Here is a 13,103-nt window from a genome sequence, read left to right as displayed (position 1 = left end):
GAGGACGAAGGATTAACGACATATGGCGAATTTAATACTCCCGGTGACATGTTATTTGCATGGCTGAACTCAACAAACTGAGTCGAGGCTCAGACCACAAAGGCCTGAAGTATCATCAATGAAGTATGTTATCTTTGAAAAAAGGCTACCTAACCTAATTCTCCCTTTATACAATAATGGATCCACGCTATCAGCTATGCCCTGAAATTTTCATGGACTTTTTCTTGTTTGAAAAAAAAAAGTTTCGATGTCCCGTCACAGCAAATTGATCCCTGCGGTAAAACATCAGTAGATCCAATGGATATGTGCGGCTCTGGAGAAGCTTTAGATGTAATAGCTTTGAAATAATAGTTTTAAAATGAGCCTTCTCGGGTTATGCTTTAAAAAATGAGTGCATCACATTTGCAAAAATAGTGGACTATCTGAAAAGTAATCATAAGAAGGGGCAAACCATGATCGAAAAAATTACTTTAATTGTGTAGCCTATTAAGGGGGCCTGGAGGAGGAACATGTGGGAGGGGTTCTTGCAAACCTCCAATTAAGGGTTTTGGATCATAATTATTATAATTTACCGTTTTATAATCTCATGATTTTTCACTTAAAACGTGGCATCAAAAGTTTTTTTTTGGTGCTATATCTTACTTACAAATGGTATAATTGATAAAAAGCACATAGATATGAGCAAGAGTTTTCAAATGAGCCATTAAACCTCACTCTAAGAAGTTCTGGTAGCCCACTAGCCCCAGCTTTTCCACTTGAGATATGGCACCCAAAGTGCCGTTTTTACTGCCATTTAAAACTTGCAGATTGTGTAATTTATAGTAACAACGTAAATATGAGCAATTTTTTTTATATGAGCTATCAAAAATCTATCTATGATGTTCTGGTAGCCCGCTAGCCCCACCACTTGAGAAATGTGCCATATGGCATTTGTGGATGACGGAATTTATGTAAACCATGAACATATGAGAAATAGCTTTTGAATGAGCTCTTAAGCATCTCTCTATGATGTTCTAGTAACCCGCTAGGCCTGGAAAAAAAAAAAAAAAAAAACTGTTTTAACGTTTTTTTAACTTTTGCTTACAATGGGCTGTGGTTCGCTCTTTACTAGGTTGCAGCTAATTCTTCAACCATGACAAAGAGTTCATTGCAAATTCTTCCAAGCAACTATTTAAGATTGAAATCTAATAGATGGTAGAACTTGTAAAAACCCAGTAAATATAAGCAATAGCTTATAATTGAGCCATTAAGCATCTATCCACGATGGTGTGGTAGCCTGCTAATATTTCAGTAGCTTACTGATGAGCAGACGATTTATGAAACTTACTAAGGGGGCTGGGAGGGGGAGTTTACGGGAGGGGTTCTTGTAAACCTCCAGTTAAGGGTTCTGGAATATAATTATTACAATAGTACCTTTTTTATACTTCAGAGCTTTTCCACTGAAGAAGTGGCACCAAAAGTGTTGTTTTCAGTGCTATATCGTACTTACGAATGCTAGAATTGATAATAAAAAAAAAGCACGTTGATATTAGCAATAGCTTTCAAATGAGCCATTAAACATAACTCTTATAAGTTCTGCTAGCCCAATAGCCTCAGTTTTCCACTTAAGACATGGCACCAAAAGTGCTGTTTTTAGTGCCATTTGGAACTTGCAGATAGTGGAATTTGTAGAAACGAACGTAGATATAAGCAATATCTTTCATATGAGCTAAAAAAAAATCTGTCTACGAGTTTCTGGGAGCCTGCCATTTTAGTGCCATATGGCACTTGCAGATGGCGGAATTTATAAGAAGCACGTAGATGTAAGAAATAGCTTTTGAACGAGCTATTAAGCATCTCTCTATCATGTTCTGGTAACCCGCTACGCCTGGAAAACAATGAAAAAACGGGAGACAGATCAGTACTACCGATGCAAAAAAGCGATTTTCCTTGCAGTTCAAGGAGGGGGACTGTAACTTCCCTGTATTAAGTTTTCGACCAAGCTGATTCCAATGGTGCACTTTTCATATTTATCTGACGCCACTTTTGAGGGATTTCAGGCTTTTTTCGAAATCACCATAAATTTCTTTTTGCAATAAACTTTTAATTTCAAGACACACACATTCCTGAATCAGTGTCAGATGTCGATTTTTTTCACGATGCAGTTTTTTTCAAAACGTGTTTTTTAACTTTTAGTTACAGTTACGGCTGTGGCTCGCTCTTCACTAGGTTGCAGCTACCGCTGCAACCATAATATCGAAATAGATTCCTTTTGTTTTTAAAATTAAATTTTGTAGCAATTAAGAGAGTTGCTCCAGGTGAGTAGCGTCGACACAAGAAAATAACTAAGCGGAATCTATTTCCGCTTAGTGGCTTTTCTATTTAGCTGTCCCTAAATAGAAAAGCCACTCATTACTTAGAAATGAATCGAAAATTAAAAAAAAGATCATTTCTTGCATAGTAGGATAAATGGTATTATAAACTAAGTTTGTTTTCATTTCAAAAATTTTGGGAACAATTGCCTGAATTCTCCTACAGAACTGCTTTCATTTGTCTTTCTTCCTCTTTGGATGCACGGTCTTACGTATGGAGGGAATATTACGAGGGAAGTCTTATGTAAATAATTTGAATAAGTAAGAATAACAATGAGTAATTTAATATACAACTTTGCAGTGGTTCCAGAACCACAAGAACCACATCCCTCCCGGATGCTATTAGACAAGCTGATAATGTAAGCCAGCTCAAGAGTAGATTGAAGCGTTACCTTTTGGGTGATAATTTGAATGATTAGAAATTTGAATGTGAATAATGTTTGGTATGAAAAATGCTTGGACAGTCAAAGGTCGCATTTTCGCGAAATTACCCAGTCAAAGCGCGCCGCGTCGACTCTATAGCCTAGCTAATGCTTATTGATTTTGTTATAGTTGATTTAGTTAGAAGCATCTCATTTTTGTTTTTTTTCTTTACCTCTGTTGTTGCTTTTTTTTTTTTTTTTTTTTTTTTTTGAGTCGATGTAAGGATTATTATTGATTTTTCCCCGCAAAGAGATAGTTGTTATGTGGATTTAGAGCTTTATAATAATGGATTTGCAGCCATCGCAAACAAACCTTCGGGTTTTTGTAGATGGCTGCTGTAAATTTGTTTGTATTTTTTTATGTTAAATAAATTAATTTGATTTGAAAAAAAATAAGCCTACACTTCTCCAACCCCTAAGTGGCAATAGGATGGGGTCAGGGGTATAATTTACTGTGAGGCTAAGGGAATAACTGCCCCTCCCAGACCTCAGTTTTCCTCCATACCCCAATTTTGCCACACCCCCCCCCCAGTTGAAATTTAGTTTCTCCAAAATTTTGTCAAAACTAAGATAAGCCTGCACAATTCAAGCATCCACTGAAAGAGGTCAGCTTTCTTTAGTAGATCTTTACCTTTTTTATTACTATGCGGCTCGTTTTTCTGTTTTTTCTGTCATTTTAACTTGATTTGGGAAAAATTGGCTCCAACCTTGACCCCCCCCCCACGGGATATTGACAAAATTATGCCATTCGTTGGGGTATAGATTTAGTATAGAAACCATGAACTAGATGACCTGTATTGCCTTCTGAATCATGATGCTTGACAAAATACCTTCCCGGGACATGCTTTAAAAATTGAGTGCATCACATTTACAAAATCAATGAAATTATCCTATCTTAAAAATAATCATATAAGGGGAAAAACCGTGATTGAAAAAAAAAACAGCAGGAAATAATTTGATATATTTGTTTTTGTACCTTAATTACGTAGCTTATTAAAGGGGCTTAGAGGAGGAAAATACGAAAGGTGTTCTTGCAAACCTCCATTTAGGGATTTGGGCCATAATTATTGCAATAATATCGTGTTATACTTCCAAACGTTTCTACTTAAGGAGTGACACCAAAAGTGTTTTTTAGTGCTACATCACACTTACGAACGGTAGAATTGATAAACATCACCGCTTTCAAATGAGTCATTAAAAATTACTCTTAAAAGTTCTGGTAGCCCACTAGCCCCAGCTTTTGCACTTGAGACATGGCACTGGCACCAAAAATGCCGTTTTTAGTGCCATTTGGAACTTGCAGATAGTGGAAGTTATAGGAAGAGCATAGATATGAGCAATTGCTTTTATATGAGCTATAAAAAATCTATCTACGATGTTCTGGTAGCCTTCTAGTGCCACCCCTTGAGAAATGGCACAAAAAGTACCATTTTAGTGCCATATTGCACTTGAAGATGGCGGAATTTAGAAAAAGAATATAGATATGAGAAATGGCTTTTGAACGAGCCATTAAGCATCTCTCTATGATGTTCTGGTAGCCCGCTAGGCCATGCTAAAAAGAAAGAAAAAAAACGGGAGACAGATCAGTGCTACCGATGCAAAAAGTGATGTTCCTTGTTGTTAAAGGAGGGGGAGTGTAAATTCCCTGTACATGGTTTTCGACCATGCTGATTCCAATGGTACACTTTTCATTAGGGGAGATGCTAGTTGCCCTCCAATCTTTTCGCTCACTTTAAAAAGGCACTAGCAAATTTAATTTCCGTTTAAATGATTCATTAAACATATCTCTATGATATTCTGGTAACCCGCTAGGCCTGGTGAAACAAAAAGAAAAAAACGGTAGACAGATCAGTGCTACTGATGCAAAAAATGATTTTCCTTGTTGTTTAAGGAGGGGGACTGTAATTTCCCTGTATGAGGTTTTCGAACATGCCGATTCTTATGGTACACTTTTCATTTTGATTTGGCGCCATTTTCGAGGGGTTTCAGGCAATTTTCGAAATCCCACCAATTTCAATTTGCAATAAACTGTTACTTTTAAGACGAACCGAAATAATAGCTACCATTCCTGAATCAGTGTCAGATGGCGATTTTTTTCACTAGGGAGTTTTTTTTTCAAAACGCGTTTTTTAACTTTTAGTTACTATGGGCTGTGGCTCGCTCTTTACTTGTTGCAGCTACTGCTGCAATCATGCTGCACAAACAGAACACAGCCCCTTTGTTTGTCCCTGATTCAATAATCCTGTAACAGTCATGTCGCCACAGTGCCTTCGTAATGATAACAGATACGCCTTGAATTTCAATTGCTATAATTAGGATTTCTAAAATTTAGGGGAAGCTTAAGACCAAAAGCAGAAGTCAGGCGCAAATTAACACGAAATGAATAATTTGGATATGTTTTTTTCTTCTTAACCGCTAATCTATACTTAATTATATTGAAATTAGTCGTCGATGTAACAAATGTACTAAAATATTGTTTTTTATTTGAGAATCAGCCTTTTCTTAATATATAATTTACATGGTCGTTAAGGAAAGCCAGTGACACCTGTGGTTCTTAAAAAGAAGAAATAGTCTCTTGTGGCTTTTTTCATATAATATTGGCAGTTTTTTCCCTCGTTATTCGTGCTTTATTTACGGTGTTAAAACAATTAAAAAAAAATCATTGTTCTGCTTCTGTATTTAAGTAACAGAAATAACAGCTGATACAATTATTTTTTGTCCTTCCTGACGCATGCCTAATACTCTGGCCACTTAGAATCAAATCTCTTTTCGAGGAATTTAGAAATCTCTTTCAAACAGTTCGTGGTAACGAACTGTAAGTAAGGAGCGACCCGGCTCAATGGTAACCGAAAGTCTAAAAAACGGAATTTTGATACCAATAGATACATCAAAAGGATCAGATTTTAATTGTAATTTCAGATATATAAGTTTCATCAAGTTAACTCTTACCCATCAAAAGCTACGCGCCTGGGAAAATTTGGCTTATTTTCGAAAAAAAGGAAAAGACCCCCTAAAAGTTATAGAACCTTAATTAAAATCACACCATCATATTCAGCGTATCAGAGAACCCTACTGTGGCGGTTTCAAGCTCCTATCTACAAAAATGTGGAATTTTTCATTTTTTGCCAGAAGAAAGATCACGGATGCGTGTTTATTGTTTTGTTTTTTTCTTTTTCCCAGGGATAATCGTATTGACCCAGTGGTCCTAGAATATCGCGAGAAGGTTCATTCGAACGTAAATTGAAAGTTCTAGTGCCCATTCCAAGTGATCAAAAAAATTGGAGGGCAACTTGGCCCCCTCCCACGCTCATTTTTTTCCGAAGTCACCCGATCGAAATTTTGAGATAGCCATTTTGTTCAGCATAGTCGAAAATCTAATTAATATGTCTTTCAGGATTACTTAATCCCCCACTGGTCCCGGGGGAAACGCTGCAAGTTATAAACTTTGTCCATTGTTTACAAATAGCGGTGGTTAATGGCAAGTATACAGTCGTGTTAAGGAGGATTTTTTTTTTCTAGGGGGGGGGGGGGGTTAGAGTTGGGACGACGTGGAGGATCTTTACATGGAGGATATTTACTTTGGGGAAGGGACATTTATAAGAAGGGGGTACCAGATTTACCAGCATTATTTAAAAAACGATCAGAAATTAAATAAAAAACCAAGTTTTTTTCAACTGAAAGTAAGGAGCAACATTAAAACTTAAAACGAACAAAAATTATTATGTATATGAGGGGGTTCGCCCCCTAGTCAATACCTCGCTTTTTACGCTACAGTTTTTTTTTATTACTTTAAAAAGAGCCATCTATTATAATTAACCGACCGTTGTGTTTCAGGGGTTTGTGATTCGGACAAAATTCGAACCTTAGCGTAAAGAGCGAGGTATTGACTAGGGAGCAAACTCCCAAATATACGTAATAAACACATACGAATATAGAAATTCGTTACGTAAGTTAATTCGTAAGTTACGTCAGAACAAAATTTCGAGACAGCCAATTAGCCAAAAAAAAGAAAAATTAATATGCAAATTTTGTTTTAATTATTAATGTACAGTAACCCAAAATCAAAGCTGCATTAATTCAAAAACGTTCAGAAATTAACTAAAAAAAACAAGTGTTTTTAACTGAAAGTAAGGAGCGACATTAAAACCTAAAACGAACAGAAATTATTCCGTATATGAAAGGGGCTTTCCCCTCCTCAACACCTCGCTCTTTACGCTAAAGTTTTTATTGTTTTAAAAAATAAAGTTGTGAGACAGAGTCAAACTTTAGCGTAAAGAGCGAGGTGTTGAGGAGGGGAAAGCCCCTTTCATATACGGAATAATTTCTGTTCGTTTTAAGTTTTAATGTCGCTCCTTACTTTCAGTTAAAAAAAACTTGTTTTTTTAGTTAATTCATTTAGAATCAAGAGTTTTCAAGGAGTGTGCAAAATTACAATCTGCAGTACCCGTATGTTAGATATTAATATCGTCGAACTTTAGTGATAGTCCAGTAGAAATACGGTTTTGAGCCAGCATTTTACCAACAGAAATGTTTTGTGCACCAGCACGTTCAGAAAAATTCGCTTAACAACATATCCAAAGTCAGCAGTACAGGAATGCCCTTTTTTCATGGAAAAGGAGGGGGAATCTCGAATTTAAATTTCTGCAACATTTTTTGGATTAAAATTTCGTTTTCTATTAAATCGAGTTCGGATTCAGGTGTTGGGAGACCGAAATGACATCAGAATTGAAAAATTCCAGTTAGTACCCAATTTCCACAAGGGGTAAAAATATAATTTGCGGGATTATAGTAATATAATGCATATGTGAAAAAAAATATGCAATTGAAAGGTCATTTCCTATTAATTCAAGTCTGGGGAGACCGAAAATCAATAACAAAAATGCTTACATAACAGCTAACAGAAAAATGGTAGCTACGTGCTTAATTAAATATTGGATGACGGAAGAATACCTATAATTTTTGTCCTACGTCTGCTTCAGATACCTTTATTACAACAATAAAATCGGTTTAATTAACCCAATTTTCTGTATAGAAACTATTATCGTGCTGTTCACTCTTATCTCTCAAGTTTCTACAAATAGCGATATCTAAGTTTATTATCCAAGTTTTATGTATATCTGCATATATATATATATATATATATATATATATATATATATATATATATATATATATATATATATATATATATATATATATATATATATATATATATATATTGTACCGGGCCCCGGCACGCGGCAGGCTTCTATATATAGATTCTCACTGTCGCTTGTCTTCTAAACGCAGACAATTTGTGCCTTTTCTTGATGTCATGACATCCAAATGGACCTTAAATTATAAGTGGTGCCTTTGTGTAACTACATTCTTTTTTATTTTATTGGACCCTTAACCTTTTCCTCGGCTTGTCTTTTGTCATTATAACATATCGCCGAATCTTTGTTTCTTTCAATTGTTCGGGTGATGGGACAAAAACTTCTTTTTCTTTCAACGATTTATCTAGTTCAGGTTTTTGATTTTACAAGGTATGGAAGGCATTGAGGACCACCTTTGTTTCTTTTAATTTTTCAGGTGTTGCGACAAAAACTTCTTCTTTTGCCTTGGCTTGTCATTACGAAAGAGATATCGCCGAACCTGTGTTTCTTTTAATTGTTCAGGTGGTGCGACAAAAACTTCTTCTTTTGCCTTAGCTTGTCTTTTGTCATTATGAAGATATATCGCCGAATCTTTGTTTCTTTTAGATGTTCAGGTGGTGGGACAAAAACTTCTTTTTCTTTCAACGATTTATCCAGTCCATATTTTTTATTTTCAAAAGTATGGTAGGTATTGATGACATTATCCATGTCAAAATCCAAAACTCATCATCATTGCTATCATTATCAATTTGTTTGCTTCGTTACACCTCAGTTTATCTTTCGTCATTATGAAATACATATTGCCGAACCTTTGTTATTTTAACATTCTAACCGCCTGTGTCTTTGCTCTTCATTTTCATTTTTGACACGTTAGTTCAGGTGTTGGTTCCAAAGAATTATCATTTATAGTAACTGCAACTGCAAATTTTCGTGCTTTGGGCCTTCCAACAGACATTATATTATATAAATAACTGTTGTGTTGGAAACTCAGCAATCTTATTTATGCGATGCGTAACATCATATAAGAAAATACTTATATCATGCCATATTTGATATCATAAGAAATGCTTATATGATGTATTAACATAGTATATGATATCATTTGGAAAAAAACCAAAATTCAGGTTCTTAACGATTTTTCTCAGACTTGTGAGCTATCTGGATCGTTTTTTTGTGTGAAAATATCCTTAAGTACCAATTTTCCCGAAAAAATATGGAGCCATTTTATATATATATATATATATATATATATATATATATATATATATATATATATATATATATATATATATATATATATATATATATATATATATATATAATATATATATATATATATATATATATATATATATATATATATATATATATATATATATATATATATATATATATATATATATATATATATATATATATATATATATATATATATATATATATATATATATATATATATATATGTTAAACTAAAATGAGCGAACAAAAATTAAAAAGAACGTTTTTTCGGATGGAAGTAGAGAGTGAAGTTGAAACTGAAAATGAACAAAATTATTGTTTTGTAGCCTATACAACATATTTCGATGAAACTACTGTGAAAAAATCGACCGATTATATTTCCCTATGTTTGTAGGATTAGGCCAAACTAACACATCGTGGAAAACACAAAAAAATAGGATTGTTTTAGCGGCAGAACCATAAAGCTCTTTTGGATATTTTCTACGGCATAAAACAAAGCCTTCTTGTTTCTTATGAGCAAGTTTCTTCTTTTCAAAGTTTTTTTTTACATCAGTTTTCTCTTTAGTTCTCTTCTTCTAGCACTTTAAGTAATTTTATTTCGATTCAGTCATGGGTGCAAAAAGGTTATAAACAAATTCCGTAAAAAAAAGTATATTAGGAATTTAATATTAGTGTTAGCGACGCTGGATGGCTTTCTAGTGATTACTTTTCCTAAGAGTATAGTTTTCCATATAGCATCACCAGATAGTAAGCTATAGTGTATCTTCATCTTTTTTCATTCAGTGTTGAAGTAAATTTATGAAAATGATTTAAAATTACTTTTTTTTGTAGAGGAGCTTAGTGGGCCGGGAAACTCTAAAATCCTTCTTTTATGGATTGCAGTCCAAATTAGGTGCGGAGGTTAGACGGGTGACATTTCTTTTCTTTTATGGGTTAAAATCACCTTTTATCCTCTCAAAAGAAAGCTCCTAGAAATTGATGCAATCAGGCAATAGAACGTGTTACCGAGAAAAAAAAACTAAAAAGGGGCATTGAAATAGTCCAATGAATCGATTTTGTCGTCTTTTTCTTTGTTCTTTTATCACTCGGCCTGATTACAGGAAACTGTTTTGAAAAAGTGGTTTGTTGCTATTGAATAACATTTAATTTTCCCTTACTGTAGATAGAATTCATTCATGCTATCTCGTGCGTATACACGGTAAAAAATTTTAGGAGGGCCAGATTGTATTTTTGGGTGACATGTGACCCCCCCCCTCTCCCCGTGTTGCTTAGGGCCAAATGTGTTAATGGTCTCGTAGCCTTCACAATCAAATATTGTCCTGAGATAACAAGTTTGCATGGTATACGTTTTCTGGGGCCTGATGCTCGTTATATTTAATTAGGTTCAAGCAAATGAAAAGTGAACGAACATTTTTACGAATGAAGTTTCTGTAGTGGAGGCTCGACCTACCAAAGCGGCATTTCTGGGGTGGCTCCGGTCCCCCCAAATATTACACCTATGAGACTAAAAATTGCTTTCTAAGATATAAAATGATCGATGAGCACCATACTCCTTTTTATGAAAGATGTGTGGTTATTCTCTAGAGAGAGTTTGAGCCGGTAAGTTTTGTCACCTTCACCTGCCATTTTATAGCTCTGAAGTGTCGGTTGCCGACCCTTTGCTGTCGAACGGGATTCGAACACAGTAGTATCTTGAAGGATTTGGACATGAGCTTGTGTTGAATTAAATAAAAAAAACAAGTTTTTTTAACTGAAAGTAAGGAACGACGTTAAAACTTAAAACGAACAGAAATTATTCCGTATATGCAGGGGGCTGTCCCCTCCTCAACGCCTTGCTCTTTACGCTAAAGTTTTTTTATTGTTTAAAAAAATAGAGTTGTGAGAAAGTCAAACTTTAGCGTAAAGAGCGAGGCGTTGAGGAGGGGGACAGCCCCCTTCATATACGGAATAATTTCTGTTCGTTTTAAGTTTTAACGTCGTTCCTTACTTTCAGTTAAAAAAACTTGTTTTTTTTATTTAATTTTTGAACGTTTTTGAATTAATGCAGGTTTTGATTTTGGCTCACCGTACATGAATAATTAAAACAAAATTTGCATATTATATTTGGTTAAATGGCTTTTTCGAAACTTGTTTAATTTTATTTACGAACGTTTTTATTAGTAATAAATATACGTAACTTAGAATTAACTTACGTAACGAACTTCTATATTCATAAATTTTTAACACGTATATTAGGGGTTCGCCCCTAGTCAATACCCTGCTCTTTAAACTATAGTTCGAATTTTTTTTCCAGTTCTTTAAAAATGACCTCTTAATCACAATCAGTTGATCAGTTGAAAAACTTGTTCTTTTTTATTTAATTCCTGATCTTTTTCTTTAATAATGCTGGGAAATCCGGCGCCCCCTTCATAGCAATGTCCCTTCCCCCATGAAAACTTCCTTCATGGAAAGATCCTTCCATATAGCCCCCGACCCTCTCCTTCCCCCACCTACCAGAAAAAATCTCCTCTGAAAAAGTCTGTATACTTCCCAATAACCAATACTATATGTTAACATTGAGTAAAGTTCATAACTTTCAGCCCTCCCCCTGGGGACTTTGGGGGATCAAGTCATCCTAAAAGACATTTTTATCATATTTTCGACTATGCTGAACAAAATGGCCATCTCAAAATTTTGATCGGGTGACTTTGGGAAAAAATGAGCGTGGGAGGGGGCCTAGATGCCCTCCATTTTTTTTGGTCACTTAAAAAGGGCACTAGAACTTTTAATTTCCGTTCCAATTAGCCCACCCACGAAATTCTAGGACCACTGGGTCGAAACGAAAACCCCGGGGTAAAAAAACAAAACAAAAAAAAAAAAAAAAAAAAAACAATAAAAACCCCATCCGGGATATTTATTATGGCAAAAAGTGCAAAATTCCAAATTTTTGTAGATTGGAGCTTAAAACCTATACAGTAGGGTTCTCTGATACGCAGAATATGATGGTGTAATTTCCATTAAGATTCTATGGTTTTTATGGGGCCTTTCCCCCTTTTTTCGAAAATCAGCCAAATGTTCTCAGGCACGTAACTTTTGATGGGTAAGATTAAACTTAATGAAACTTATATATTTGAAATCAGAATTAAAATCTGATTCTTTTGATGTATCTATTGGTATCAAAATCCCGTTTTTTAGAGTTTCGGTTACCATTGAGCCGGGTCGCTCCTTACTTACAGTTCGTTACCACGAACTGTTTGATTACTCTACAGTCTAGATTCGCATACCTGTTATTTAGGAATAATATTCATTTGTCCCTGTAACTTAGTCGCAAAATAAAGCAATTCTAGTTGCCACATCGAGCAATTTATGAAATGAAACAATTTAACCTTTACTGAAGAATCGGTTTTGCTCTTCTGCACAGCAAAATCAGCCATGTAACTTAATGGATAGATTTTCTTAGAAACAGCAGCAACAGCTATGAAGCGACAATTTTGCACGAACATAGCGGCAACCAAAATTATCCATTGATGTAATTCATGAACATTGCCTATCCTAGCAATTTATTTTCTCTTTGGACCCAGACAAAGGTTTCCGCCATTTCTGCTATTCCTGATCGAGTATACTCCTGTCGCTGCGATGTTAAAGAACTTATAAAATAATCCATTATTTCAGAAAGTGGCTCGATGCTCATCGAAGTTTATAGTGTAGATCAGTATGATTTACAATGGGGCTGGATGCTTGAGCTAAAAAATATTGGGTAGGAGGTGGGGAAAATTTTTTTGAAATTATACTAACATGTGAGCCATATGGAAAATATAATAAATAATAGGACAAATAGCAAAAATCTCAAAATTGGGGACAAGGGCTCCGCTGCCTCGCTTTTTGTCAGGAAATTGGTACAATAGATAAACTAAGCTAAAGTGTAGTTTTTAATTCTCAAGGGTTGTTGTTTTATTATAAAATACATTACATCTTTC

The sequence above is a fragment of the Artemia sp. Qi Xiang Cuo genome, chromosome 7 (assembly GCF_049724085.1).
Source record: "Artemia sp. Qi Xiang Cuo chromosome 7, ASM4972408v1, whole genome shotgun sequence".
NCBI lineage: Eukaryota > Metazoa > Arthropoda > Branchiopoda > Anostraca > Artemiidae > Artemia > Artemia sp. Qi Xiang Cuo.
This window is presented reverse-complemented; position numbering follows the sequence as displayed.